We start from the raw sequence: 6,549 nt of genomic DNA, 5'->3' as shown, positions 1-6,549 counted from the left end.
TACCTTCTAAGGGATATGTTTGAGTTTTCTAATACTTATTTGGATAAAAATGAGTTATCAAAGAAAAAGACAACTAACTTTAACAGTTAGCACAACTTAATAACCTGAACTGAAATTTCTGTGTGCTGTGTTCCTATTTTTAGAAAGTTTTCTTCCAGCTACAATTAAGAAAACACAGACTCATCTTGTTCATAGATTCTTCTTGGAATAATGTAATTTTAACATCTATTTAAAGGAGGAAACTTTTTTGCCATACACAAGCCTCTTGGCCTTCCTTCCTCTTGAAGAAGCAAATCCTGGATACTGGATAAGACGACCGAGTAGATATTTTCCATTTGAACTTGCAGAGAACATTTGAAGGGGGATGGCAATGCTCTGTTCGTTTGCCAGCACTGACAAAGGTCTACTTGTCAGTGATACCTTTTACAGCTAAATTTACTCGGGAGTGACAGAAGCAGGTGCACCTTGGGTTGCCAGACACTTGTGCACGCACATCACGCAGCCTACAGGTCAACATCCAAAGGAGAAAAAGCCCGGGTCTGCAGAGCAGAGGGTGAGTGAGGCAAACACAACCCAAACTGGGGGGCTTCTCTTCAAAGCCAGCTGGTCTGGCTTTATTCTACAGGAATTTTTTTACCTGATTTTTTTGATCAACGAAGCCCTCAGCAGGTGCTGACGGGTACAACTTCCTGGAGAAGCAGAAGAAGGGCACTGGTGAGTTTTGATAGAAAAAAATATTAAATAATTATTCCTATGTCTTTGAAACGTTCTGCTTACCACAGCACTGGGTGATTCAGCTCTATGCTCATGGTTACTCTCACAAAGTTTTTTTTCAAGAGAAAGCAGATAAGCTTTGTAGGGTGCTTTACATATAACTTCATACAGTGCTTGATTTTAGCTTCTGTAGCCAAGAAAAGTTTCTTTAAACTGACTGGATACTTATACTCACTTTTTTTCAAACTGTTTCTATGACTCTGAATGGAAAGAACATAGAGGATTACATGCAGGAACAGCAGAAGCTAGACAGTGCTGGCTGAGGGTGTACTCTGTGCTCTCCATCTGCCTCCTTTAAAATAAATGAGTTATCCTGGTAATTTCCAAATAAATCAAAAGGATTTGTTGTCTGTAGACTGCTCAGTATTTGGAGCTTCAGCAGTCATTCTGAGGCTTAGAAATTCCTTCTGAACACCAGCTAAGTTTCCTTTGTAATAGGAATAATAAATGAGTGAAATTAACACTGTTTAGGGCATTTTACAAGACAATCAAAGGTCCGTCACACAAACCTTATACTAAAGTGAAATGCAAATTGTAAACTACAAGCTTCATGAGAGCACTGCTTGACATGGTGCTTTTTAAAGATATCATAAATTTACACATTCCCTTGTTTTAAAATCATAAATTATGCCTGTGCATGTATTCTTTAATTTGCATAAGAACTGGGAAACTAGATTATGGGGAAAAAAAATATTTTTTTTCCTGTAACAATAAGATTTCAATTAATGTGAAAATGCAGGAAAATGTGACCACATGCTAAAATAAATATTTTTGTGAGGAGAAAAGCACTTTTATTATTATTTCTATTTCAAGAACTCATTCTTTTAACTGTGTTTCACAGTATTCATTACAAATTGCTGTGTTAAATTGAAAACATTTATTTAAGTGAGTAAACAGACAGAAAACTTAACCATATGAATCTTTTTCAGTAAACAGATTCCATAGTCACAAGTCACTGCACAACATAGAAGACATTAATGGGGGAGAAAATGTCAATATACTGTTAGACTATTTCTGTAGTAGGTCTTCCCCTCATATCAAAATTAATTATATATCAGCAATGAGTAGTCTAAGATTAGGTTGAATTATAATATCTGAATTATAATGTCCTATTAAACATCCCTGATCTTTGATTTTGTTTCTGCTAGGCTGTTTGGTGTGGGACCCATACCACTGAAGTCCTGCCTCAGCAGAGGTAGATCAGGCATAGTTGTCATCCATTTTCTTCATTTTCAGAGACAAGAAAATGGAGAAGACATTGTCTTTCTAGAATGTGCTATATGAAAATAATCACAATTTTGTTTGCTACAAAGATATTCTACTTTATGTGAGACTAAAAGGGCAACAGGTCAAAACATTACTAGTTAAAGCATAAAGTAAACTTCTAAATATGAAAGATACATTTCCTGATCAAGCATGAAATGTAGAACAAACAAAACCCCCAAAACAAGAGCTGCCTTGAAAACGAGTTAAACTCTACTGTTTTGTAGATAACATGTGATGTATGGAAACCAAATCCCCTAAACAGTTATTAAAACTGTTAAATACAAAGTCATTAAATAGTAATGGCAATTCCTGGAGCTAGCTAGACATTGTACATGCCACACTAAACAAGAAAAAACACAGCCTGTAGTTCAGAGGCTTTAGTTCTCTACACTCTAAGTTCATCAGCATTTTACTATATTGATTTTAAAGACTTAGAAACAGTAATCAATGTGACAAACTCCTGGATAATTTAATGAAATTCCAGGTAAGTTAGTCTGCATTTCACTGCACTGAGGGAAAAAGTATTTTGTGAAATGAAAGTTACGTATGAGATGTTTCCATTTCTAGAAAAAAATTGTTTAATGTTTCAAAAGGTGGAGATTACTCACTAGATAATTTAGGCCATAAAAATTTAATGAGTACCCTTAATTGGTCTTTCTGGTTTTGGTTGGTTTGGGGTTTGTTTGTTTGTTTGTTTCAACAGATTTTAGCACATTAAGTGAAATTCTGAAATATTTCTGTTATTTATGAAACACTGAGAGATTAAGAAATAGGAAAACCTAATTTAATGTGCTGAAACTTTATGACTATTTCACTTAGAAGGAGAATAACATCTGAAATGCCTGGTACATTCTTTTATTTTTTAAGCTCTGTGGTCAGTTTTGTAAATGATGCAATTTATTCTACAACTATATATATATATTTAAGCTAAACTACAGCTCAGCTTTCAATCACATCTGTCTTTTTCAGTAAATACAAGTTTTAGTGAGAGAAGGACATCTATATTAGTTTTTCATAGTGCAAGTAAATAAAAAATGGGATTTAACCACAAAGCTTTGGCAAAAATCTCAGTTTAGGAGATTCACAATCCAGATTGTGTTCTTCAAAAGTTAATTCAAATTTTTTTATATACTGTTACATGGTATTTTAAAAGCATCTCATAACTTTCTACTCTCACTTGAACTGGTAAAACTGGACACTTTCCACTGAAAGCAATGAACTTGCACATAGAACATGACATGCATGCTAAAAAAATCAGGAATAGAATGAATAGCTGTAATTACAGCTTCACACAAGAGTACTTTAAACATGAAGAATTTCCATTTTATGTTTCTATTACAAAGTGTACGTGCATATATATATACATATTAATGTGTATATATATATATATACACACACTTTAAATTTACAATTATTTTCCCCTTGGTACAGTAGGCAAAATCTTATCCTAAAAATGGTATGTAACTTTCTTCTTGGACTCTCATAAATTAATGTTTTTGTTCAGAAATTAATTTATTATTGTTATGAGACAGTCACCATGGAAATCAAAGGATCAGACACCCATTAGGAGTAGTGGAGACCTCTCCTCTTTGCCAGTCTGCTGGCAACGTAGGGAGCCACCTGAAGCTTTGCCTGAGGGCTCCATGCCCCTGAGCTGTCCTGGTGGCTGCAAAGGATGACTTTGCAGCTGCTCCCCACCCCTGCACCGCACTGCAGCTCATTCCCAGGTGAAGATGTACTCACACACCACTCTCAATGACTGCTTGGAGCTCCACCATTCTATCCCATTTCAAAAATGCTATGGTAAACCTAGTTACCATAAGCTAGGTAACAAGGACAGGTCTCAAAAGTACACCCCTTACCACAGTGTACAGATACATGAACTGTTTGTTAATGGGAGTTGTCCTCTCCAATCAAAGTACTGACAATTTATTGCATAGTCAGATATGAGTTTGTTCCTTTAAAAGCAATGAAACATTATGATACTAGCTCTGAAAGCAGCACTTAAGAAATCTTTAATAAAGACAAAAGCACAGTGCTTTCTATGCATAACTCTACAGGCACTGGATTCTCAATCAAGTTCAATAAATACAGCTCAAAAAGAATAAACATCTAGATTTAAGGTAACATACACAAGTTTACTGAAAGCATGTAAAATAACTGCACAGGAAAAAATAATAAAAATATAATAATAGAATGAATGAAACACCAGTTACAGCTTTATTCATAAATAGAGCTATATAGAATTACTAGTCCTACATATGTACTTAAAAGTTGTACTTATGGCACATGAAGTGCAATCTAGTGTTAATACAGCTGAGGCACAGTATCCTGAAATATAAGGGCAAAAAAAAAATAGGAGCTGAATAGTATACCAATGTGCTGCAAAATAAACCTTTCTGTTTATGAGTAGCTATATCTTATCATCTGTTTTGACTCTTTTTTTAACAAAAAAGCACCCCCAATTATCTTCATTTCTTTCTACTTTTTTATTATTATAACAATACAGAAGTATTGTTATATATGAAATGAGTGCTTCCTATAGTTTTTGCTATAGATACTTACAGCATTCATTTTTTTCTTTTACTTTTTAAAGTTGTATATGACTATATGAAAATAGCTCTTTCTCTAGTATCAAATCATCTCCTGAATTCAAAATTATTGTAGAATGAATGCTTGGCAATAACATATTATTATTGTGTACAACGATTATAAAAGAGTATATTAACACTGAGAAAAATAGAAGAGACAGTGAAACAATCTGCTCGTATATCAGGAGATTGTTCCTACCCTTGCAAAAATACATGTGTCCATTTAATTATGTGTCCCTGTACTAAATCAATTCATTAGTCATTTAATACTCCACCTCAATCTCACTGAAATAAGATTCCACAGAAATAGAAGGGAATTGGCTTCTACTTAGGGTAAAGAAGCACTTGCTTCCTTTGTTCCTGGAAGAAACCACTCTTTAAGTATCTCCCAAACTGCTAGGTTTAATCTGCAAAAAGGATGTGGGAACTCTTCACTGAATCTTGATTTGATCAAAAAATTCTTAACACGTCTATCCTCACTAGCAGTCCTCATGTTATTTCTGCCCATATTTCTGACAATATTCCTATTGTCTTACCTTCCCCTACATGAATATGTAGACTACAAAACGACCTTTCAGTCCCACTTAGGAGCTAGAAAATTTCCTAAACCCCTTCCAAACGTGTACCTATTCCCCAGCTCTTGCCCCTTGCTGAGCAACAGCAAAGAAAACAATTCAGTCACATCCAGAGATAAAGAGGTTTTACAGCACATAACTTCCAACTGTTGTAGATTTAAAATGTAAAGACAAATACAATAGTCATCACAGCATATTTATTTGTTACTGAGAGATTAAAACTAAAAAGGCTAATAATATATTTGGTCAGTTCAAGAAGTTTCAATACATATTTGAATGAAATTAATTGAATTTTTTAACAAAAAAAAAAAAAAAAAAAAAAAGAAAACTCTGAAGTTATCTCTGTATGGCTTTTAGTTGCCTGAGAATAATAATAATTTCCAATTGAAAGAATTTCAATTTAGTAATCAGATTTCCTCTTCTTTAGCCATGTTAGGGTAGCTATCTGTAATGTCATTATTGAAATCAGATCTTGCTGGTCTGATTGGTGCAGACTTGCCAAGAACATAATAGACCAGAAATGGGAACTTAAATCTGTGCATCACAGGAGCTATACACAGAAGATCAAACTAGATCATATAGCAGTAATAGTAATTTCAGATTAAATACATCCAAACCATAGTGCATATCCAAACATGACTTGAGTCTTAGTTTGCTTTTAACATCAATAACATCAAAATTTTTAAAGTACTTTCATGGGAGGAGTTAAAACCTCACAGCAAGATGTTCGGGGAAGGTGTAAACAGATTAACATATATGGCACAATCACAACTAAAAGCTGACCCAACTATTGTGCAATTTCATTTATGGTCACAGAAATTATAGTTCTTCACTTACCAAGAAGAGCTGTCAACGTTCAAAAGATCTCTCTAAAACATCTAATAAATTATTTGTTGTTTGTTTGTTTTTTACAACAGAAATATTAATATTACAGCAGCACTTAGAAGATACATTTATAGATCGACACTTGTGCTTGGAAATGTTCAAACACAAAACAAAAACATGAATTTAGTACTGAAGAGTTTGAAAACACCTAAACCCACTGCATTTTACATAAACAGTTGTTGGTACCTGCATGCAAGCATACCTGTACAGAAAAGTTTGAGAGTAATACCTTCATACCCTTATTCTGTATACTAAGCTATCACTATTGTATTCTACATTCAATTTATGGTGTAAATACCTATGTTAGAACAGGTCAGATCATTGACCATTAAAATTTGTGCATCACTTACTCCAATTGTGAATTTTGAAAGTGGTATGAAATCTGGAATAGAGGCAAATTGTCAGAGAAAGAACAAAAAGCTGGTATATTATCTAAAATAGATCTCAAAGTCCAATCT

The 6,549-nt window shown here is 33.9% G+C and overlaps 1 protein-coding gene across 2 annotated transcripts in view; it reads left to right on the top strand.

The window, feature by feature from the left end:
- The first annotated feature begins 557 nt into the window (after positions 1-557).
- MEF2C (myocyte enhancer factor 2C) overlaps positions 558-6,549 on the top strand; it is a 135,027-nt gene continuing 129,035 nt past the window's right edge. For both annotated transcript variants that reach the window (XM_083883246.1, XM_083883245.1), the window contains exon 1: positions 558-714. The gene's annotated coding sequence lies outside the window, so the exon portion shown is untranslated. The remainder of the gene's footprint in view (positions 715-6,549) is intronic.

This window comes from Zosterops lateralis (assembly GCF_965231275.1).
Source record: "Zosterops lateralis genome assembly, chromosome: Z".
NCBI lineage: Eukaryota > Metazoa > Chordata > Aves > Passeriformes > Zosteropidae > Zosterops > Zosterops lateralis.
This window is presented reverse-complemented; position numbering and strand designations above follow the sequence as displayed.